Source organism: Peromyscus californicus, unplaced genomic scaffold (assembly GCF_007827085.1).
Source record: "Peromyscus californicus insignis strain IS unplaced genomic scaffold, ASM782708v3 Scaffold_9__1_contigs__length_137607984, whole genome shotgun sequence".
NCBI lineage: Eukaryota > Metazoa > Chordata > Mammalia > Rodentia > Cricetidae > Peromyscus > Peromyscus californicus.
In genome coordinates, this window is record NW_026294617.1 from 122,951,284 (window position 1) to 122,975,833 (window position 24,550).

The 24,550-nt window shown below is 46.4% G+C and overlaps 1 long non-coding RNA gene across 1 annotated transcript; it reads right to left on the bottom strand.

Moving 5' to 3' along the window:
• Positions 1-506: 506 nt before the first annotated feature.
• LOC128106391 (uncharacterized) lies at positions 507-24,271 on the bottom strand. The gene is made up of 4 exons (XR_008216687.1): positions 22,746-24,271; positions 21,440-21,500; positions 20,617-20,702; positions 507-4,802 (listed from the first exon to the last, which is right to left on the bottom strand). It is a non-coding gene; the product is annotated as an uncharacterized LOC128106391 (long non-coding RNA).
• Positions 24,272-24,550: the final 279 nt, after the last annotated feature.

Below are 24,550 nucleotides of genomic sequence, written 5' to 3' on the forward strand. Positions count from 1 at the left end.
GAGCAGAGTTCACCTAAATAGAACTGTCACTTCACTTGATTAATATGCATATTTATTCCCAAGCAATTAATAATAAACATGTGTCTTAATGAGTAATCACGTTAGACTCGAAGGGGTGAAGTCGGAATGGTTCCCCGAAAGCCTTAGAAGGCAGTAGTACTAAAGCCCACATTCTTCTCATTGGCCCTTTCTTAGATTCTTGACAAATTCTGGAGTAAACAGACTGAGACCCATGGCAACGTCATCATTCTGCAGTAATCCTGGATTTCTTTTTAAGAGGGGAGACACTCCACCTGGCCTTTCATTTTTTATTTTTTTTTTTTTTTTTTTTATTTTTTTTTTTTTTTTTTTTTGGGTTTTTCGAGACAGGGTTTCTCTGTGTAGCTTTGCGCCTTTCCTGGAACTTGCTTTGGAGACCAGGCTGGCCTCGAACTCACAGAGATCCGCCTGGCTCTGCCTCCCGAGTGCTGGGATTAAAGGCGTGCGCCACCACCGCCCGGCTTCTTTCATTTTTTAAACAATGGTTTCAAAGACAAAATACGGCTTTTCATAATTGCTAATCATAACATATAGGATTAATAGCATAATTACAACACACAAAATTTACAAGCACAAGGACCTAAATTTGAACCCCAGAACCCACATTTAGAAAAGGGAAAGCAACAGCTGCCAGGTTGTAGTCCCAACATCAGAACAGTATAGACAGACAGAGTGACCATCGGGGCTTTCTAGCCAGCCAACATGGCCTAGCTTACTCTGTGAGTTCAAAGTCAGTGAGAAACGCTATCTCAAAATGAAGGTGGACAGCACCTAAGAAACAAAGTTATCCTCTGGTTTGCGTGCATGTGCCCACTCACGCACAAACACACACATACACACACAGGCACGCACATCTTTTAGCCTTTGACAAGCCAGCTGTATGAGCCTACTTTTCCTTTCATACTCTTGGTGACTAAAGTCAAGGCTCCAGTCCCCCTTTTCTCTTTTCATTCCTTGCTGTGATGCTTTACTTGGGAGCTCTAGAGTCACTTAAATATAATGCCATCATCAGATGGAGGAGGAAACAGGTCCAGCATAATTGAGGATTATGCTCAGACCGCTTAGAGTAAGTGAGCCAGCGTTCAAGGCAAGCCAAGCTGGGCGTCCTAGGTCGCGTCCTCCTTAACCGTCAGCCTACAGAGGCTATCTGCAATCCTGTGTTTCAAGTTACTGTGGCTCAGTGGTGGCTTAACAGTTCCACAGACATTTGTTCCCTCTGCTTCACAAGAAAACTCTGATGAGGTCTGAGAGCTGCTCTAATCCATAAACTTGGTTTTGGTTGGTTTTTTGTTTTGTTTTTTCTTTTTAAAGACAGGATCTCTGTATCCTAGGCTAGCCTCAGATTCACTGTGTAGCCAAGGATGACCTTGAGCACCTACTTGATCCTTCTGCCTCCACCTCCCAAGTGCTTGGATGGTAGATACATGCTATCACACCCAACTAACCACATTTTTTGTTTGTTTGTTTTTCGAGACAGGGTTTCTCTGTGTAGCTTTGTGCCTTTCCTGGATCTCGCTCTGTAGACCAGGCTGGCCTTGAACTCAAAGATCCACCTGGCTCTGCCTCCCAAGTGCTGGAATTAAAGGTGTGTGCCACCACCACCCAGCTCCACATTATTTTTTTAAAGAGGGTTATTCATAATTTATTAGTCCAATTTTCTCCATTTCTCCCAGTATCCTTAGCAGCTATTTTGTGCCTTTTATTCATGCTACTCTAAGTCCTTGCTGGTTTGAACATAGAATCTTCAGTGACCTCTGTTAGCTGTTTATGTTTCCGCCAGTTTCTTTGATGGGCTCCAACATTGGCATCTGGTCTTTGTCATTGTCTCCTCTGAATTGCCCACAGCTGAACTAAGTGCAGCTCAGAGCTGTCAAAGCAGACCCAAGGTTGCGTGACTATCCAAGACTGCCTGGTCCGTGGACCCACGTGGAAAGGACACATGCATACAAGAATAACTATCGCTGACTGGTGTGTTAGCATACTGAACATTAGAAGAACCATGTGTTCGGCCTGCTGGTGCATCCACCTATAACTGGCCATGACTTTTATATGGGACAGGCTTGAAGGGCAGAGTTTGGTGGGAACTATTGCAGCTACGTGGGAGATACCATAATTTCATGACCTTTTGGAATTCTTGAGAAAGGTTCAAAAGTAGACATTAAATGGTTGAAGGAAATCCATAAAGACACCAGGGCAGACAAAAGAAAGGTCTTGCAAAATGTGTGAGTGTTCATTTCCTAGACTGGAGACAAAGGTTCATACTCTGACATGCACCCAAGAAGGAAACCAACCAATATGGTTTTTATTTTTAAAAGCAAGCTTCCTATCTCCCTCGAGAGATGCAGAAACTATTACATGGCAATTTCACATTTTTATTTCAGAAAACTCAAGTTTCTCTTGGGTTTCTGTTTATCATTCTAGTTATATTTTTCTGTTAGAAGAAATTGTCACAATCCACCTCTTGGTATCTTGATTTCTTTTGGCTCCTCGAGCATGGGTTCTGATTTAAGTCCATATGGTGTAAATCTGCGGTGCAGAGATGTCCCTGGAGCTCAGTAGTGTCTTGTTTTCCTAGAGCCCTGTGGTCTTCCTGTTGACTGGTGCTCTGTGTTCCTAAAGAACAGGAGAATCCAGTGTCTGTGTTTTGAAGTATGGGGGCTAGCTGACCAGATGCTGGGAGTCTGTGCGTTAAAGCCTTCGCCAGTGTGAGACAGCAGCCTTTTCCATGTTCCTGACAGACTGGGAGGTGTGTTTTCAAGTTCTCTGCTTCAGAGCTCTCTCTGGAAAGGTTGGTCAGTTGTTCAGCCAACATCCCTGGCCTCTGCAGCTGCTGCTGCTTAGAAGCCTCTAATAGTTTCTGCCACATTTGGACCCTCACAGTCAAAACTTCTAAGCACTGGGAACGGGAAGCTGGAGGTGGTGAAGAATGCCAAGAGGGTGGGTATCCAGTCTTCCAGGTAGTGACTCTACAGAAGCTGCTGTGTGGCTGGCCTGTGTTTGGACAGTCACAGGGAAGGCTAACCCAGGTGTTCCGTTCTTGCCTTCCTAGGTGACAAGAAGCAGTTGTAAGGTTTGAGTTGATTCTTTTAAAGGCAGTTCTTTCTCCTGACCAGCTTGTGTCCTTAGCGGTGGGAGGGGAAGCAAGTTAATTACCAAGTGTTTTAGCCTATCTAAAGGTGCTGTGTTTGAAGTTCAGTGACTTAGACCAAAAATGCTTTCGATGATTCCATGATCTCCTACATTGCCTTTTAACTCCAAAGAGGAGTCGTGAGTCTGCGAAGCTTGGACTGGTAAATGACATTGAAGGGCCTAGTAAAGCCTGCTGCTGGCCACTCGGCATGCTCCCACTCCTGGGAACAACTCTGGGAATGACCGGCTTCGCTGTTCTTAGCCTCCAAGTTGAAATGGGCTTGACCCATCCTCTCCTCCTGATAGGATTCATTGATCTAAACTGCTCAGCCCCCCACTCCTCTGTTTAGTTCAGAACTGTGCAAGTGACCTGAGCACATGGGACCTAAGCAGACTGCAAAGAAGGGGGTGAGCATGGCCAGGCTCCGACTGCCAGAGGCTAAAGGTAGATTACTGTACGTGACTGCTGTGAGGAGAGCTGGTCTGGCTGATGATGACTGGGAGGAAGCCAGTCAGATCTGTGTTCAGCCGTGCCGTCCATCCCTGTGAATTGTTCAGTAACAGTGGCCAAAATACTGCTTTCTTTTTTGCCCGCAACGCTGCCAGATTTAATAACCAGAAAATGAAATGTAGTAAACGATAGCCACTGGATTCAAGAGTCTGCTGAAGAAAAGAGAAGAGCCTCAATATGCTATAAACCAGGCTGGCCTTGAACTCACAGAGATCCACCTGCCTCTGCCTCCCGTGTGCTAGGATTAAAGACGTGTGCCACCACTGCCCTCGGGAGAATCATTCTTTACAGATGCATTAACTGGACTTAGTGGGTTATCAAAAAAGGGGGGGGGGGGCGTGAAAATGGAAGAACTGGTTTCGGACTAGTCCACACCAAAGTGAGATGGACTGTTACACTTGAACTACCTCATCCCATTGGACCTGATGCTGTGAGGATGTAGGCCTTGGAACCCCCAGAGCCCCTTGTGATACTACAGAGAACTGAGAGGCATTTTGCTTTCCGTCTTGCCATTCTGGACTGTTTCCTTCATTTCTAGCAACAGCAGTGGGGTTTCCTGAGTAAGACAGAGGTGTGAGGAGACTCAATCAAGCGACTTCTTACAGAGGGCTCGTCATCTTTCCAACGCCCCTCCAAGATAAGGATTTAAACTGCAGATGACCAACCCTTAGAACGGAAAGGATTGTAGAGATCAGCTACTCCCCTGAGATCAGTGCCTTCCCATGTGCCTCAGGGTGACAAGGTGATTTTTAGGTGCTTCATGAACATTTTTTATTTTAATAAAGATAATCATCATACTGATTCCCAGAAAAATAGGACTTTCTGCATCAAATTTGTAATTTTATGGGCTTTGTTGTGATGCTTGTATTGGAGGACAAATGAAAGGTTAGGAAAACAAACGTTTGCTTTTTTAAGGGATTACCCAGTTGCCAGATGAAGAGAGAGAGATATTACACATGAGATCTTCGAGCTGGAAGGGGTCCTGGAGATCTTGCACTCATCTCCCGTGCCCATACGTCTTCAACATCAGAGTTCTCCCCAATGCACTCCTCAGAGGGGCCAGCTGGCTTCTGCTTGACCATATCCAGGGGTGGTGTGCTCACCACCACTTGAGGAACACATCCTGTGTGACAATTCTAGTAGTTAGAAAAGCCTCCCTTGCCGAGCCAGAATTAACACACACACACACACACACACACACACACACACACACACACACACACACACACACCGCCTTGTATCTTTCTGTTTAGTTCTGCTTCTGCCCCCGATGCCACCTTCCGTGTTCCAAGGCAGTGATGACTCTGCAGCTCCCAACACACCCCTCAGGTCATCATAGCTGGGAGCTTTTGATCACCATTTTCTCATCTTTCTTCTGATTCAATACTCAGTTGTCTGTATACCTGCTTTGTGTCTAGAACAACACTTAATATACTTGTCTTGAATAAACCAGAGCTGTTCCAGCCCTTGTCCTGGACCTTATGTTTCTGTGAAGGCAGCCGGTTGAACACGGAGTGACAGCATCAATCATGTTACATTTCAACCCCACTCCAGGTTCCCTGTGCCAGGATTAGGGATCAAACCGTCTCTTGTGGGCTAGGCAAACATCCTGCCATTGACTCACATCCCTTGACCCGCCTGCATTTTGTCTATTGTTCACTGTACCATTTATGCCATAGTCAAGTGACTGAGTGATTAAATTCTTTCCGTTTATAAGTCCTAATTTATCCATCTTGATTTGATCGCCAATTCATTGAACCCCAAATGGTTGACTTCGAGAATGTCCCTAGAAACTTAATAAAAATAAGATACATACACATGTAAGTGAGCAAAGGAAATTCAATCCTGGAACCTAGCATGTATCCAAGACATTGAAGTAGACTGAAAGTATAAAGAATTCAACACAGGTCAATGAGAGATTAGGAGCTAGGATATGAAGGGGCTGGAGCCATAGCTCAGTGGTTAAGAGCACTGGCTGCTCTTCCAGAGGTCCTAAGTTCAATTCCCAGCAACCACATGGTGGCTCACAACCATCTATAGTAGGAGGTGGAATCTGATGCCCTCATCTGGCATAAAGTTGTACATGCAGATAGAGCACTCACAGACATAAAATAAAAAAATAAATAAATCCAGAATACATTGACCTAACCTTGTCCAGCCCACCCTCCTGGTCGTGAGTCCACAGAATGCATGCCTGTTAAATCTCTAACTCTGCATGAAATTCCTACCACCCTCCACTGCTACACTTTGGGTCAGCTGTCTTTGGCTCTATACTAGTTAACAAAACGGATCTGGAAGTTAAATAGGACTGAGTTCAATTCTTAGCATTGTAATCCCTGGTTGATACCCTCTCAAAAGCTTCCGAAAGCCTCCACCCACTGTAGAATAATACAGTTCTAATCTCATGATTGTTATGTAATAAATCACTTGGCACATCAACACTTAATATACCATGAGTGATAATGTGGTTCCAGTCTACTGATACATAAAGTAATTATAAAAACTGAAGATGAGCCGGGCAGTGGTGGTGCATGCCTTTAGTCCCAGCACTTGGGAGATAGAGGCAGGTGGATCTCTGTGAGTTCCAGGACATCTAGGGCTGTTACACAGAGAAACCATGTCTGGGAGGTGCAGGGGGGCACTGAAGATGAAATTAGCCCACATGGAGTACATCTGTCCATTAAGACTTTGTATATTTCTACCCTGAAGCCCTTGAATGAAGTTGCTCTCAATTTGATAAAGTCCCACAATCCCCAGGCTTCTCAGGTTAAAGGGAGCAGGGCTGTATGAAGTAACGAAGGACGGATGAAACCATCGGCAGATGTCTCCTTTACTACTATTAGCTAAACAGGGATCTGGAAGGCATGCAGAGGCCTATTCCATTAGAAGGCCACTTCCTCGTCAGTGCCACCCAGGCAGGAGCCTTTCCACTAGCCTGCCTGTGCAGTTCTGTGGACCTGCAGGACAGGAAGGGGCAGATGGCTCAGACATGAGTGGTAAGTGAACTGTGTTTTTCCCGGTGTGCTTTTTTCCGACCGCTGGCTTGCCATCCCAACAGGATGCATTTTTAACATGAAGAAGCTGCTGGGTACATGCGCCCGGGCAAGCACAAGTCTCCCAGCAGGGTGCTCCGAACACTGACTGGGCTTGCCAGGCTTGGGTAAGGCCTCCCCTGATCCGAGGATTATTGTTAGGCAAGAGGGCTTTAAAAATTAAATCCAATTAAAGGCAGGAAACATCAGGCTTCCTACCCCGTGAAACAGCTTCGGTTAACATCCCCATATTTGCTTTGTTCTGAAGAATTTCGAGGTGTAGCACATTTTCCCCCCATCAATGGAAGAACAGTCAACACCTAGATGTTTATCCGTGGCCCAAACCATAAAGATGACTACCAGAAGCTCTGGGATTAATACTCCTGGTGACCCCAAGATTGGCACGACCCCCCCCCCACCACACACACACACACACACACACTCACTGCCCTTCCATTTGCCGTATTGAGACAGGAGTTCTGACAGCCAGTTAGTTCACTTAGGGGATTTTTGACTAATTAGTCATTCATCGCTAGATGTTCAGAGGACTGTATGTCTGTCTGTCCCGTTTGTCATTTCATCCCCCGCCCACATCCTCGGTCAGATCACAGAGCCCCGAAGTATTACTAGTTTTCCGTTTCTCCTCTGCTCCCTCCTTTCTTTTAATAACTCTGGGAGACAGGGAGGCACCTTGTAAAGTTAATTTCCTCCAAAGCTTTCAAAGCAAAGGCATAGCTCAGGCCAGACACCACCACCCCTCTCCACCCCTCAGCAAGGTCGCACACCCCTCCTCGAAGCCTTAGTCACCGGGCTGTGCCCGCCACCGAGGATTTGCCAGGCCCGGGCTGTCTCAGGGGCACGGTGAGTTGCCCTGTGGGGTGGGGTCCCTAGATGAAAAGAATTTCATTTATCCGCCTGGTCCCTTCAACATTTCCCTTCTTAACGATGCCCCCCTTCCCCTTCACAGCCCTGTTACTTTCAGGACTCGGGGCTGGCTGGCTGCCTGTACCATGGATGGCATTTCCTCTTCAAAGGCCTGTGGCCTCAGCCACCCAGCTCCACTGAGCACACAAACCAATGGAATTGCTGTGGCTTTGCTGCCTGCCTCCTTGGAAAGCAAGGGTAGTTTTTTTTAAACACCCCTTGGGTTTCTTGGGGCAAAGCTTTTCTCTGTTGCATTTTATTTATGCGAACACGACCTGTGGCTTTGGAGTGTTTGCTTTTGAATGTTTGTGTTAATGGACTAAGCTGAAAGCATTTCCTCTTACCGGAGAGAGCCGGCGCAGCTGGGGGCCAGGCTGCTCTGCTCTGGCAAAAACTGTCCCAGGAGGAAGGAGTCGCCGGCCAAGGAAGTCCAGAGGCTCAGAGAGGAATTCATTGAGGCTCCGTGAGAAGAGCTAGGCTCATAGTCTGAGCCTCGATCCTCAGCATCTCCTTTGATTAATAGGAAGGGCTGGACCAGAGACACCCAAATTTCTGCAAATATGCTTTTTAAATTGTGCATATATTTACCAAAACTGTGTGGTTTTTAACAGCTGTGGTGTCTGGTCTTTTCCTCCTGCCCCAGTCTTTTAAAGCATTTCTGCAGTGTTAACTCCTCCTGAACAGGGTCCATCCTTAAGTCGTGTGCCTGTCAGTAATGTAGATTGTGGAGGACCCAAATTACTCAGGGTCCAGAAGCTGAGCTTGCTTTACCCAACCGAGCTCCATAAGGGGATGATTTGACCATGGCGTGGTTACCAGGTGTTTGGAAGGGTCTGCACTTGGCTGTATCTAGCAAGAGGGGAGTCTTTTGCCCCACCCCTTGGCGTTATAAAAAGCCCTTTTGAATAAACTTCTGTGCTTTTGGCTATTGACCCAGGTCCTCCCGAATCTCTCCTGTGTTTCTGTCTCCTCTCTGCTGTCTTTCTATCTAGTATTTTCTTATTTCTCTCTCCTCATAGGAACCCCGGAAAAGGTGGGAGCTGGCCTCCCACAGTAGATCAGCCTATGAATGTTTATTTCCTCTCTTGTCTTCTCCCTCCCCCGTACCTAAGGATGAAAAATTCAAAAGTCACAGTGTTGGGCGAGGCACTGTAATTCATGGTGGAGTGTTTGCCTAGCATGTGCAAGGCCCTGGGTTCAATTCCCAGTACAGGGGAAAATTAAGTCTCAGTAACTTGATAACCTAACCCTGAGGTAAGGAATGGAGGCAGAAGACAGTGAAGGGGACCAGACAGAACTGTGTAATGAAAGCATTAGGGTCCAGAACAGAATTGAAGGGACACTGTGATAGGAATTCCAACCATGCCCTCATGGTCGTGCATGCCCAGTGGGACACTTAGTCATTTCCGAGCCATACGTCCTAGTAACCCATGCCCCATGGCTATGTGGTCACGTAATCGCATGGATGTGACCACGTGATCTATGCACATGTGTGGAATTGCCACATGGGCCTGTGTGCGCAGGTGCAACCTGGCCTTTAAAAGACAGGCCCTATGTTCCCCTGCCCTTTTTCTCACATGTGTCCTTTCAGCAGGCCTGATCACATCTATCCCTTTCCCCATATCTTGATAAAACTCTTGTTAGTGGATTTTGTCATGTTTCGTGACTTTTCCTTTGGGGTAAGAGCACTGCTAAAAAACTATCACACTGAGCTTGGCAGTTTTTAAGAGTGAATGCTATCCCACTTTTTCTACCCTATGTCCTGTGTGGCCCTGGGGCTAACAGCCCTGGAAGCCTGGAAGCTTTGAGTCAGTGGTGCAGACTGACCTGGACAACTTGAGGGTGTGAGCATATTGGGAACATTCCTCCCTACAGACAAGATAAGACTATCGGGGTGAACTAGTTGGGAGTCTTTGTGAGTTGACCTAGATGATGGACCTACCAGGAATAGGGCCTCTGTTATCAACCTGAAATGACAAATTAGTTGTTGCTAAAAACTGTAGTGAACACTGAGGAGAAGAGTTGATGTCGGACTCCAGGCCGTAGAGAAGCTACTGGGAGGGGGGCGGGTGTTTGTTGTTTTTTTCAAGACAGGGTTTCTGTGTAGCCCTGGCTGTCCTACAGAACTCTCTCTGTAGACCAGGCTGGCCTCAAATTTAGAGATCCACCTGCCTCTGCCTCCAGAGTGCTGGGATTAAAGGTATGCCCCACCACCACCACCACTGGGCACTACAGGAATTTTGATTTGGGGTTTTGGGTGGTGGTCAAATCTGGGGCTTGTTAGATGCTGAGCATGCACTGTATCCCTGAGTGCTACAGCCCAGTGCAAAAGTTAGAGCTTGGGGCCAAACTAGTCCATGGTCCTTCATTTAAACTCTGAGTTCAATGTTATTGACTCTGTTCATTCTCTATGCTTTCCTTGATCAGGGTCTGCCCACCCTTGCCCCTGCGACAACTGTAGGTTCACATTCGTGGTATCTCTCCTCTGCTTCGGAGTAAGACTTCTTGAAACATACTCAGCCTGTGTGCTCTCAGAGTGGCACGGACTCATCATCCTTTACTCTTCTAGCCAGGTCTTCCTGGTTGCCCATTCTGGCCACCATTCACCCAGCTGCACGAGCCAGCCTCACTCTTGTCTCTGCTACACCACAGTGTTCATTCTGCAGCATTTGTCTGCTTCCCTCAGAGCGCTCTATCTCTGGGCTAGCCAAGTACTCCAGGCTACTGTCTTCTCTCAACTAGTGTCGGGTCTCAAAAGCAATACCCCAGGGCCAAGGACCCTGGAATCCACCTCAGAACCAAGGTGCCCCTCCTTTTTGTTGTCCCCTCCCAGCACAAGGGAAAGCTGCAAAGTTCCTTTGTCAACCAGCTCCGCTAAGAGAGAAACATGATGGCCTCTGTCTTCTCTCTGAAATTTCATGAACCAAAGAAGGCTAAGCTCACACACGGGGAGAAAGACTGGAACCTGCTAACCCCTACTTAGACATTTTTTTTTTTCAAAATAATAGTTTACTTACTGCACCATATTTATTTGTTATTTATTTACTTTACATCCTAGCTGCAGTTTCTGCTCCCTCCTCTCCTCCTAGTCCCTCCCCCAGACTTCTGTGTTTATCACCCCAAAACTGCACTATTTTTTCACATAATATTTTTTAATCATTTTCCACTCCCCAGACTTTTCCCTCACATCAGTCCCTTCTGTCTATTTTGATCTTATTTAATATTCCAAAGAGAACCATTTCTAAACCACTATCCCTTCTGTATCCAAAGGGACTTTGTTTTAGACTACCCGTTCTCCAAGGTCATTGAGTTCTCCTAAGGTCACTTAGTATTCCCTGAAAGCAGGGCTTCGCTCCGTTTTTCCTCTCAACAACTATCTGTCCACTGAAGAATTATTACAGAGGCAACATTCCTGGTAGACCCAGGGTCATGTTAGCTTCTGCATAATGTTCCTGGCTTGTTAATCACATCCCTGCAACGTGTCTGCCTGTTCTCCTGCTGTTTACTATCTGTTGGCTGCAGAGAGAGCTTTCCCTTCATCCTGACCTTAGCTGCTACCTACACTGGTTCTCCAAATGGTCTGTTGACCACCATTTTTACCCTCTTGAAGTCCAGTCTCTACGTATCAGTTTGAATAAAGAATATAAAATATAATCTGATAATGCTTCTTGTCTGCCCAAGACCTTTGAATAGCTTTCTGTTGCTTTTCAGATACTATCTAAAATCCAGGCTACCCCCTTGCTTATCGCTCCCATCCTCATCTGTTACCAGGTGGAGACACTGTCTGCCTACTCCACTGTTTCCCACTCTGCCCCTAGACCAGTGTCAAGCACAGGGTTTCTCTATAGTGGTTTCATGGATGAATGAATGAATGGATGGATGATGGATGAATGAATGAATAGGAATTCTATGAATTTGGGGATAATTGGAGAGGGGTGAATGGGTGTAACTTCTGGGGGTAGTTGTTCTTATTCTAGGGCAGATATTCATCTCAGGGTGGCTATAAGTAGGTGAAAAGTTGCAAGCACTACACAAACTAAATGGAGTCAGTGGTTTGAACGTCCTGCCTCACAGGCTCCATTCTGGGTGTGAGAGCACAAAGCCTGTCCTGTTGTCTGTAGTGACTGGAAGCTGGCAGGACCAGACAAATCTAGATAACTGTTTGCTTTTGTTGTCATTCTGGTTTGGTCTTCTGATGTTTGACTGACCAACAGCCACTCAGTTTCCCAAGAATCCTCCAGTCTCTGTTCGAAGGAGATGCTCCTTCCCGTTGGATTCAGTTTGTGGAGACTGCAATGAAAAGCCTCACTTCCACCAGGCGATGGTGGCGCACACCTTTAATCCCAGCACTCGGGAGGCAGAGGCGGGTGGATCTCTGTGAGTTCGAGACCAGCCTGGTCTACAGAGCGAGATCCAGGACATCCAGAGCTATACAGAGAAGCCCTGTCTCAAAAACAAATGAAAGAGTGTGGTGGTATTGTGTTCCCAAAAATATTGTGCACTCTAATAAACTTATCTGGGGTCAGAGAACAGAACAGCCACAATATTAAACATAGAGGTTAGGCAGTGGTAGCATACACCTTTAATCCTAGCATTCCAAAAGCAGAGATCCTCTGGATCTCTGTGAGTTCAAGGTCACACTGGAAACAGCCAGGCATGGTGACTCACACCTTTAATCCCAGGAAGGATGGCTGGAAGCAGAAAGGTATATAAGGCGTGAGGACCAGGAACTAGACTGGTTAAGCTTTTAGGCTTTGAGCACCACAGTTCAGCTGAGAGGCATCCAGTCTGAGGAAACAGGATCACCTGAGGAATTGGCAAGGTGAGGAAGCTGTGGCTTGTTCTGTTTCTCTGATCTTCCAGCATTCACCCCAATGCCTGGCTCCAGGTTTGTTTTTATTAATAAGACCTTCTAAGATTCCTGCTACAAAAGAGGAACCAATGAGGTGATTTCTTCCCCAAACTAGACCTTGGAGCACAAGGACCAAGTAAAAATATGCTGTGTGGAGGTGACCTGTCAGCTACACCATACCTTCTGTGAACCCGCTAGAGTTTTTCATGGTGCCCCATCAACCACTAATTAATCAAAAGTGGCTCCCAATAGTCTTCTAACTTCCTCTTTCCATAATTCAGTCAAAGCTGTTCCCACTACTTGTAATTTTTAGCATGATAAAGTTGGTAAAAGGAATATATCTGAATATTCTACATTTCTAATGTTCTAATATATTTCAAAGCTCAGGGTCAAATCTATGATATGAACCCCCAGAATAAATGTCAGTTACAGTGTGGTTTTGGGAGTCTAACAAGAAAATGTATACATTCAAACGTCAAGCTTCTTAGGAATCAATACTCAAAATATCACTGTGTGGCTTGGTTATCTAACTGTGTACAGAATAAACCAAAGCTACATTTTTTTATTCTGAATTCACTTGTAACCATGGTGTAAAGAAACCGAAAACAAGGATCAGTCTCACTACCAATCATGGAAATTCCTTAACCCACACATTTGCCAATCAGTTCTGCTGAAGTTAAAAAGATTGCCAATATTCATCATGACCTCTTTCATAGTAGGTACAGCAGAACTTGATCAATTTAGAAAGGCTTATCAAAATTCAACATCTGTATACCCTTTGACCCTGCAGTTTTGGGGAGAGGTTTGGTTTGTTCTCTGCAGTCCTAAGGATTGAACCCATGGCATTGTACATTATGGACAAGAACTCGACCACAAGAGCTAATAGATCCCCAGCCCAGCCAAGCAGTTCTGTTCTTCAAGTAAATAAGAGAAAAAAGGGACTCTGGTACACAGGTATTAGAATGTCCAGAACAGTCTTAATATATATGATCAAAATATTATAAACAACATAAAATAGTGATCCTCAGTAGGCTTAGTATATTTAGTGTGTATTTACTATAATTTCATGATGTGCTCTGGAGCCATGACAGTGTGTGGCTGGCATGTGGTAGCTAGAATAGGAGTAGAATCTATGACATGTTAATCATATTAGTGGCAAAAAGCAATGTGAGCAGAAAAGGTCTTTTTTTAGTAAAAAAGAAAGTGTACTCCCAAATATGTATGTAGTATGTAACTATGTCTACACATGCATAGAAGATCTGGAAGGATTCACACTGCCTGATTATCAGATTATCACCACCTTGAAGAACAGAGAGACACAATGGAGTTGAGGGAAAGGAAGGAACAGAGTGTTTCAGTCTGTAGTCTGTGTTCTTCAGTGCCCTTTAGATTTTTATTGCCTTTGTATTGCTTTTGTACGGTGGATTTTTGAAATTATAATCTTAATAAAAACTGCTGCTTTTTCCTTTGAGGCAGAGTCCCCCCCATGTAGCCCAGATGTGTTTCAAATTCATGATCTTCCTGCCTCAGCCTACCTGGTGCTGAGATCGCAGGCCTGTGCCACCACTCCCAGATCACTCACAACTACTGATCCAGAAAGCAGAGGTGGGTTCTAACCCACTCACCCAAAAAGAGCAGCCATGCCTAGGACATGCCCACTGAGCAAGCCAGAGGATCTGCCCTGAACCCTTCTCTGGCTACTGTGGGATCCAGCCCCACTGCGGGGGGAATTGCGTTTTGATCTCTCTCGTTGGCTCTGCCTCCCTTAGTCTGTGAACATTTCATTTGCTCTCCTGTCGAGGTTAACGCCAGATTCCACTGTGTCTGATGAGCGTAATGACTCTGACGTGGGTGTCTACAGACAGTAATTAGAACCTCTTCGGTTCACTGAAATGCCACAACGCCCATCAGGTGCCTGCTTTTCACATTGCCTTGTTTGGGCAGAATTCAGATTTGTGTTTGACTTCATTCCAAAGCATAGTGCATCAAATATACTTTTTAAATGAGAAAATGGAAATGAAAAAAAAATAAGGGAATGAAAAAATAAACCTAAAGCTGGGTGTGGTGGCTTGCAACTGTAATCCTGATACTGGAGAGACTAAAGGAGGATTGCTGTGAGTTCAAGGCCAGCCTGGGCTACATTGTATATTGCAGGCCAGCCTGGGCTACAATGTGAGGCTCTGTTCCCAAAACACCAGAAATGTTTCAAAAAATAATATTAAAATTACAACGAGATTAACATGGTATCTAAAGTTTTATATATTTAGTAAATTAAGGGTGGCCACAAATTTGGCTCTGAGTTTCCTTGAAGCCAGGGCAGAGTGGACATGACCAGGGACAGACTTGAAGGCTAGTGCTGTTTTCAGAGACAGAATCTCATGTAGCCCAGATTGGTTTCCAGTTCTTACATAGCCAAGGATGACATTGAACTGTTGCTCCTCCTGCCTCCGCCTTTCACATACTGAGACTACAGGCCTCTACTGCCCCGCCTAACTCAGCCTTGGATGTTTAACAATGAAAGGGTACAGTTCCACAGTGGACATGACTATATATCAATATATATGTGTATATATATATGAATATACACAACATATGATTATACACACACACACATATGTATACAATCATATGTTGTGCCATATGTTATGAGAAAGCTCTCCTAGTATATAGTCTAACAGACTTGGGTGTGCTGTAAGGCACTGGTTTCCCTGTCCTTTCCTATGGAATACCCTGTCTTCAGTTCCCTGTGAATCATGGTCCCTTCATCCCTGAAGAAGGCTCCTTCTCTCTCAAAAGGGTAAGCCTGGGGAAGACGGCATCGTTGTCAAGCTGTTCTTTTTATTGTTTTGTTTGATTGCAGCACTGGGGATGGAATCCGGGGCCTTGTGCATGCTAGGCAAGTGCTGTAGCACTGAGCTCTACCCCAGCGCTCATCAAGTTATTCTGGATTCCTGTGAGAGGTCCTACAGCCACTGTCATGTGGTCCCAGGTCGCACCGTGGTCATTTTGGACACGGTTGTGTTTCCACAGTGATGTCTGTCAGCAACCACAAAGTAAGCTTTAGTGACCTCATGTCAATCTGAGCCCTGGGTTTGTTTGCTCCTCAGGTTTCACTTTCGCTTATGTAATGGGCTATGACATTTTTCAGTCATTACCTCATGCTGGGACCTCCTTTTCCTTTGTCTCTCCCGATGTGTCATGGTCTTGCCTCTGCTCCCTTGGACCTCTTGGCTACAGTGTTCTCAGCTGGTAGGCGGGAGTGGGTGGGAGTCAGATTGTATGACCACTTCTCTACCCTTCCCAAGACAAGAGCCTGGGTTTGTCACGCTGCAATCTCTTGACATCCCTCAGAAAACACAATGCTAACAAGTATACCAGCAGCCGAAAGTATCCATTTAAACAGGCTGGAGGAGCCCGGCCGCACTTCTGGGCTAGGCGGGAAGTCAGGCAGCCTTCTGAACTCGTAACTGAAATGACACTTTCCACACAGTCTGTAGCTCTAGATGGCCAGTCCCCTGGCTGTTGTACACCTGACCACATCTACTCTTAAAGGAAATACAACCCTCAAAGTGTGAGCAGTCTTTGACTCGAGGACCCTCTGCCTGGGGTCAAACATTCTTCCATGTAGCTGTCTACTTGAGAATCAGAAGGCCTCTGAGCTTGAACGAAACAGAACACTTGCTTCATGATCCCACACCACTTCCAACCTACCGCGTGTGACTCTTCTGGGAGTTCTGTGTTGGAAAATGGCTGATCTTCACCGATTTGCTCAGTCAGAAAGGAGGAAGAAGAAGGTGATTCATTGGTCTCTCTTGCCCTTTCTTTCACCTTTCACATCTACTTCAGATATGTTCTCTTCTCCCAGGCATCCAATTGTTTCCAGACATCTGGCTTTCACCATGTGGTCCACGCCACTGCTAGCTCTTCACAACTGACATCACCAACCAGCCTCCCTACTTCCGTTCTTGCCCCGGCCCGGTCCATTACCACCAAGTAGCCAGGGTGACCAGTCGCCCCACTCCCGAGCCTAAAACCCCACAGCCACTTCCCTCTGCTCCCAGAAAAGAACAAAAGGCTGCTCCTCATGCCCACCTGGTAAACCACTTCCAAGGTCACTGAGTTGCAGACTCTCTGACCTCGTGTCTCTTCCTCACAAGTGCAAATGAGCTTGTACTCAGGCCTGTACACTTGGTTGTCTTTCCCGGGGAAGACTGCCCTTGAATTCTTACCATGGAGGCCCCACTTCTTAGTGAAATCCCATTGGCATTGTCTATGCAGCCCCTTTCTTTCCATCAAGTACTCCATATCACGGTAAAGTGTCTCCAGTGTTGATATGCTCACTTTTAAAAAGATTTGTTGTACGTGTATGCATGTGTGAATGCACACTACCTGTGTGCAGTGCCTGCAGGGGCAGTAAGATGGTGCTAGATCCCCAGAAACTGGAGTTGAGGATGGTTGTGATCCACCATACAGGTTCTGGGAACTGAACCAGATTCCTCTCTGAGAGCAGCAAGTGCCCTTAACAGCAGAGTCCTCATCATGTTCTCTCTCTCTCTCTCTCTCTCTCTCTCTCTCTCTCTCTCTCTCTCTCTCTCTCTTTCTTATCTTCATCCAGAATATGTTGTTCGTTGCTGGATCTCTGATGAATGTTCCAAAAAATGAATAGCACATGAAGTAAAGGGCCTCCTAGTCTGGAGCGTGTGGTCAGCCCGATGGAGTAAATTACTCACTAGCCACCTCCTGTGCACAAGTGTCCACAGGTGCTTTGCTCAAGTGTTACACAAGCCCTACTTCCTGCCCTTAGTCCTCTTAACCATTCTATAAATAACTGCCTTTCTCTCGTGTTCTAGTTCATCCTCTTCCTGACCCTTGTACTATCAAATTTCTCATTTCTTTGACCCTTTCTTCCCCCGACTTTTGTTTATAACCTAAGTAATTTCTTCAGATTAATCTTGATTCCCTGGTCTTCACTTCACTATCTCTACTTGTACTCAACCATTGCTTTGAATTTTAATATTTTTGTTATTTTATATACTCTAATATACAATTACATTTTACAATATAGTGTTTTTATGTAATTGCTATTTTCTTTTTCTCCGTTCTTCCTAATACTCTTATCATTTTTAGGTTTTAAACTTTTGTATTTCTTTGAACACTTTCTTATTGATCATCTTTTGTTGTGGTTTCTGTTCACTGTTGCTCATGATGTCTCATTTCCTGGTGTAGTGATGCTGTACTTGTTAGGTTTCTATAAAGCCTATGTGAACATCCCTCTGGAAAAGTTCGGCTTCTGCCTGTATCCTGGGATGCTACCAACCTGGTACTAGTTAAGTTAGCTTTCTAGTTAATGTTTCTCAGCTCATATAGGGAGTATAATTTCAAACCCTAAACCTATGTGAAGGGGAGTCTGTGGTTTTAACACCTTGAGTCTAGGTCTAGACACACAAGTTTATTTGCCTCCAAGGACAAGCGGACAGGTTTTGGTTTGTGTCCATTTTATTTTTGCTATAGTCTACCCTTTCACTGGGTGTATATTCCTTTGTGGCCTCACTTTTAGGCAGAAGTATCTGTTCTCCATCTTTTGAAGGTGTTAAGCCTTGTCTCCTGTCCTCCACAAGGTTCTCAAAACCACACTTCCGTATAAACATGATAGACGGACGTTCTTAAACAGCATGTGCTTCATCTCTGGTTTCCAGATGCCAGGGTGTGTGTGTGTGTGTGTGTGTGTGTGTGTGTGTGTGTGTGTGAGAGAGAGAGAGAGAGAGAGAGAGAGAACTTCTCTTTAAGGGTTTGCAATGCATTTGAAAATGCATTGTTAAATTTTAGTATTAATTAGTGATCAATCTCTTGAGTGACTCATCAGTTGAAGCGATATGTTACTGACATCATGGCTTTGGCACTTAGGGTTGTATTTCTGTATGGCTCTCAAACACTTTTATGGCTATTGATTCACCTTATCAGCACATCCACCTCCAGAAGGAGACAGGGCAGGTGTCTGGCCTTCATGATAAATGTGACCCTCACCATGGTGTTTGTTCCTGACTGATCTCTTCAGTTCCAGACACATCATCTGTCATCTGAGAATCAGGGTGTGGCATCCATGTCTCTGTGTGTTCATCGTCTCACATTTAGCTGCACTCAACACTCAGACCGGGGTCCCTGCCCCTGTCCTGTGATGTCATCAGCACTCATCGGGGTCCCTGTCCTGTGATGTCATCAGCACTCAGACCGGGATCCCTGCCCCTGTCCTGTGATGTCATCAGCACTCATCGGGGTCCCTGCCCCTGTCCTGTGATGTCATCAGCACTCAGACCGGGCCCCTGTCCTGTGATGTCATCAGCACTCATCAGGGTCCCTGTCCCTGTCCTGTGATGTCATCAGCACTCATCGGGGTCCCTGTCCTGTGATGTCATCAGCACTCAGACCGGGTCCCTGTCCTTGTGATGTCATCAGCACTCATCAGGGTCCCTGCCCCTGTCCTGTGATGTCATCACACTTTGTCAGTCTTCCTCATTGGACTGTAGGCTCCCCAAGAGCAGTTCTCCTTTTTTCACCTGCTGAATTTCTCTAGCATATCCCATACGCTCCACATGTGGAAGACACTCAACACTCATCTAATAGATGATACATGAATGACTTGGGCTAAAAGCAGTAGTGAACGTGAGAAGCAAGGGTGGTGTTAGAGAGTCGGCAGTAAAGACCCAAGAGCAGAAGCAGGAGGAAGAAGTAACAGTGAGCCCGAGAGATGATTCCGCCTGCAAAGGGGCATTCATTGACCAGGGTAAGACACGTGTGGTCATGAAGGATTTTACGAATCAAAGAGGGGGCCAGCAGGATGGCTCAGTGGGTAAAGGCACTTGTCAACAACCTGGTGACCTGGGCTTGATCCCTGAAACTCACATATTAGAGAGAACTGACCCCACAGGTGTCCTCTGACCTCCGCGTGTGTACTTCGGCGTGTGGCCCAACTCCATCAATAAATAAGCATGTAATAAAATTTTTAGAGGAACCAGAGAGCTTCCCCAGTGACTCTAATTGCTATGACTTTCCATTTATTTAGTCCAATTTTATTTTCAGAGATAACAGAGAATGAACTTCAGCCTTGGTTTTGCCAAAAGTCCACAAGCCCCTGAGAGCTGAGGTAGCTCCTCAGTGGAGGTATTTTACTGGTAAGGTCCACACCAGTGAAGGTGCCTGGGCCTTCTGCGGTGGTAGCTCCGAGCAGCTATGTACATTTCTGAACTGGCCCCGCCCCTGGGACAAGCTTGTCTAACCCCCTCTCCACAACTTCTTTTTCTTTTTTCCCCTTGCTCAGGCTCCGCTTCAGCACATCCGCCATGGACCACAAGCCTCAGGCCAGTGTGGTGCGGTCCTCTCTTTTGTCCAGAACCTAACAGTATGGGGTTATATTTGGCCCTAAGAACCATGTGGTTAGATGGGCAACCCAAAGTGTACAAAAGCAAGCTGTGCCTACCCTGCCTTTAAAGAGATCCTGTAGTTCTTAAATTAAAACTTGGATCCTCAGCTGGGGATCTAGCTCAGTGGGAGAACGCTTGGCCTGGGTGCACAAGATACTGGATTCATTTCCTAGTGCTGCAAACTAGATTTCACACATAGAGACTTAGATCTTTGGTGCAGGTAGCAGCTTTGAGGACAACAGGAAGGAGTGCCGAGTGCGCATCCCCGTGGGGGCAGCCGGCAGCTGTAGCTCCTCTCAGTTCTGAAGTGTCTCCTCGCCCAGCTATGAAAATGACCTAATCATGTACAGCAACAGCACGTGTACAGGGAAATAATACAGTAATACAAATATTCAAACCCAATTGGAAAAGCCAAGAAGGAAGGAGCCAGAAGACATTAGATCATTGCCACTGCAACCTGGCCAAGACGGCATCTGGGCGCACATCCTCTGTCCAGCCTTTGTTCACACACCATCCCTCATGCTTCATTGCATGTCTAGAACAATAGCTCATCTACACACAACCCTTTGTGTGCCTGCGCTTTGAGGAACAAGGTCTCTCACAGTGTCCCTTGAGAAGAAGCGGGGACTTCCCCCCTAGGAATGCTTTACTAGGCTTCCGGGTCAGCAGGGGCCTTCTCCCTCTGAAGGGGTGGGTGGAGGAGGGATGTACCTTTGGCCAGCGTGGGTCTTTTCATCGTGTGACCAGGGCAAGCTGTGCCCCTGTTCCTTCCTCACTGGGTCATTCCCACTTGAGTTCTGAAAACAACAACAATTGAGTGAACAAAGACCCTTCCTGACTGAACTTTGGATCCCACTTTGGGTTTGGACCAGGAAGTGGGGGAGGTTTCCATTCCTCCCACTCTGCCTGAGTCTGCAGAATCCCTCCTGGCTCATTCTTAGCAGTGTTTCCCCACTGGGCAAGCCCAAGCCCAGCCTGAGTGGGACCTCATTCTGTCACCACAGACGCTTGGACAGGATAGGCGCCCATATAAAGCTTCAGGCGCTGGATCCTGGGTGTGTTAACAACAACACTAACACTGTCTGTCTCCTGGGTATGTGAACAGGCTGTGTTTAAAAGCGTTTCTCCCACACCCAGCACTGGGCCCAGCCCTCCAGAAAGAGGAACTCTCCTAGATGTCAACTGACAGTGGCCCTTCAGCATTCCACTCTGACCTCCAATGGGATAACTCCAGCCCCCCAAGTTCAGTGAGGAAGTGGCCAAGGACCACGGAGGAGAGCATGTTGTGACTGAGATGGGCAGAATGGCGTTTACTTGGCGAAACTCCTCTCCTTCAGCTAGAGGGCACTCGACTTTCTGATAACCACTGTGCAGTCCCCAGTGGCTGGAGAATTTCATCATTTATTAGAACATGTGAAACCATAAATAATACTACGACTAGAGAAAATATTAATAATGGGTCTGGGGAGATGGCTCACAGTTAAGAACAGTCACTGCTCTTCCGGGGGACCTGGGTTGGATTCCCAGCACTCACGTGGCAGCTCACAACTATCTGTAACTCCAATTCCAGGGGGTCTGATTCCTTCTTCTGGCTTCTGTGGGTATCAGGTATACATGCAGGCAAAATATCCATACACATAAATTAAAAAATAAATCTTTAAAATAATAGTAGTAGAAGCAATAATAATGATGATGATGATGATGATGCTATAAAACCTGAGGCTTTGTGGGGAGCAGAGGGTACCTAATGGAGGACCCAGCCCATCTTTTGCAGCTGCACCCAGGAACTAGCCAAGAAGGACTCATCACACAGGCTCAAGTGATCAGAGTAAAGCAAAAGCTAGAACGGTCCTGGATTCAAATCTCTCCTCTTGCCTTTCCTAATTTGTTGGTTTGGGCAAGTTGCTAACCTTTCTGAGGCTGGAGGTTTTCATTTGTGAGGTGTGACTGATAGTGATGTCACTTTGATAAGGTGACATGGATGAAATATAGTGCAGAGGATGCTGTGGTAACGACTTAGATGAGACAGCTCTGAGTGGCTTGGCCCCAACAGATCTCAAGCACGTGCATACAGACACACAGACACACAGACACACACACGCACACGCACACGCACATGCACACAGAGGACTTGTAGTACCTGGCAGGAGTGCCTGGGACCTGACCGGCTCTAGGGTTCCACAAGGCCAAGGACAGGGCCCCAGACTCTGCATGCTGCCAGCACCAGCAGATGACAGCTGGCGGGCAGAGCCAGTGCCGGGCATTGGCCATTGTCTCCCTGGAGGTCTAGGCCAATCTGGTGGCTTCACTGGGCTTCAAACTGGGCCCTGCTTAAATGTTGTAGCCAAGTTTCTAATGATCTAAAACTATTGGTTTGGGAAGAAGAAAAAAGTGGGGCTGTGTGAGGGGGTACCCAAGCATATGTCTGTCTGCACCGTTGCCATGGGATTCTATTCAGATCTGCACAGATGGAGTGTCTTTTTATTTAAAACAAACAACAACAACAAGAAATTCCCACAGGTCTTTGAAATTCTCTGCTTGCAAAGATTGCACTGTGTGTGTGTGTGTGTGTGTGTGTGTGTGTGTGTGTGTGTGTGTGTGTGTGTTGCAGTGTTGCTATGGCAATGCATATGGTTTTGTTTGGTGGAATATGCAGAGAAAGTCATATGTATGCACGGCAAAACAAATGGGCCCTTTCAGAAACCAGGCTTCTGAATAAAGCTCATTCGGATTCCTTGATAATGACTCAAAATGGAGAACACGGTGCAAGGACGCCGCTCAGCCGCGCCCTCCTGAGGAGGCACAGGCGGCAGGGGTTGATGAGAAAATGGGTCACTTACCTGCTGAGTCACCTCTGGCAAGTGCTGGGCTGTGGGGGGCCTTTGCTTCCCTCCTACCGGAAACAGGAAGCAAGGACCCTTCCTGCCTGACTCTGCTGCTGTCGGAATGGAAGCAGGATGACACAGGAAGTGCTCAGTCGGTGGTCAGCCTCGTTCTGGAGCGGTGGTTAGCACCCCCAGCTCTGCTGCAAGGATTAGCATGGTGTTGTTAAAAATGTACCCTGGCCTTGGCCAGACTGTGCCTGGAGCCAAGGACCTTGGGGATGGCCACCCTGTGGACTGCTATGATCAGACCGGATGATCACAGAAGAGCCCAGACTATTGACCACCAAGGGAACTAGAATTGTCTTCTTGGAACAGTGGGTATTGGGTCACCAAGATAAGGGTGCGTGGCAGGCTGGTGTGCTGTGGGCTTTCCACACCTGGCTCTGAGAACCTTCCACCCTAGCACTTTGCCAGAAGCAGTATATCCTCCTAGGCCAGCACATGGGAGGGCAGAGATGCATCCTCAAAGTGCTCATACCTGTCACCCACCCTGAAGGAGCACTTCTGGGCAACTACATACTTAGTATAATTACAATACTGTTAAATCGTGATCTCCCTCCCTCCCCTCCCCTCCCCTCCTCTCCTTTTCTTTCAACACAAAGCTTCACATAGCCCCAGCCGGCCACAGACTGTGCAGCCCCGTGTGATAGCCCTGAACTCTTTGATTCTTCAGCTTCCACCTCCCAAGTGCTGGGGTTACAGGTGTGTGTCATCCTGCGCAGCAGTTAAGCCTGTGTTTTGTAGTTCGCTCCCTTGGACTAAAGTCTGGCAGGGAAGTACTCTGCATATGCTTTGTGTAGTTTGCATTGCTTAAAGGATTCGCAGACCCGCTGGGATGCTGTCTGCCCATCTAGTGCGTCCACTGGAGATTATCAAAACCTTTTGGGAGTTTGTGTTGATTGAGTGAGTGGCTCTATCCAGGACTGTCTTCTTCTGATCTGGACCAGATGTCTTCCGAGGTTGTTCTAGACCTGTTATTGGCAGTCTGGCATTCACTAATCAGTCTTGAATAAAAGACAAGCAGTCTTTTTTTGTATTCTTGATGGTTGCAGTTTTAACTTACCTAAGAAACCATGAGGAAGGCCTATATTCCTGTATTCCTGTACACCCATTCGCACCAGTATTCGAGCTTCTTTTGGTCCTATGAAGGAGCCTCAGGAGGAAGTGTCTAGGAAAGCATCAGTCCCCTCCTCTCCTGTGTGCTTGACTTCTTTGTCTCACGCCTAGACTTCGGAATTAAGCAAGCTGGTCCTTCCCATCTGTGGGTGTGTATAGTGCACTGACAGAAAGTACTTCAACACGTGCTCTGCCTTTCTGGCTACGTATTTTAATATGAGCTGAGTCACCCTTTAAAAATCAACAGGGCCTGAGAGATGGCCCAGAGGATAAAGGCGTCTGTAACCAAGCCTAATCAGAGTTCAATTCCTAGGATCCACAGGGTAGAAGAAGAGAGAGCCAGCTCTGACAAGTTGTCCTCTGATTGCTACAAGTACACCATGGTGTGAGCACACCTGTGTGTGTGTGTGTGTGTGTGTGTGTGTGTGTGTGTGTGTGTGCGCGTGCGTGCGCGTACGTGCACAAGCAAACAAGTAAAATCTAATACAAACAATTTAAAAATTGACAAACAGCAAAAAGGGTAGGTGGCAGGAATCTAGGCAATTTTATTTTTGAACTGCAAGCTACATAAATTGCCATCATTCTGTGCATATTACAAAGGCCTTTTTTTCTTGGCAAAATGGTCAAGGTGTGTGTTCAGATGA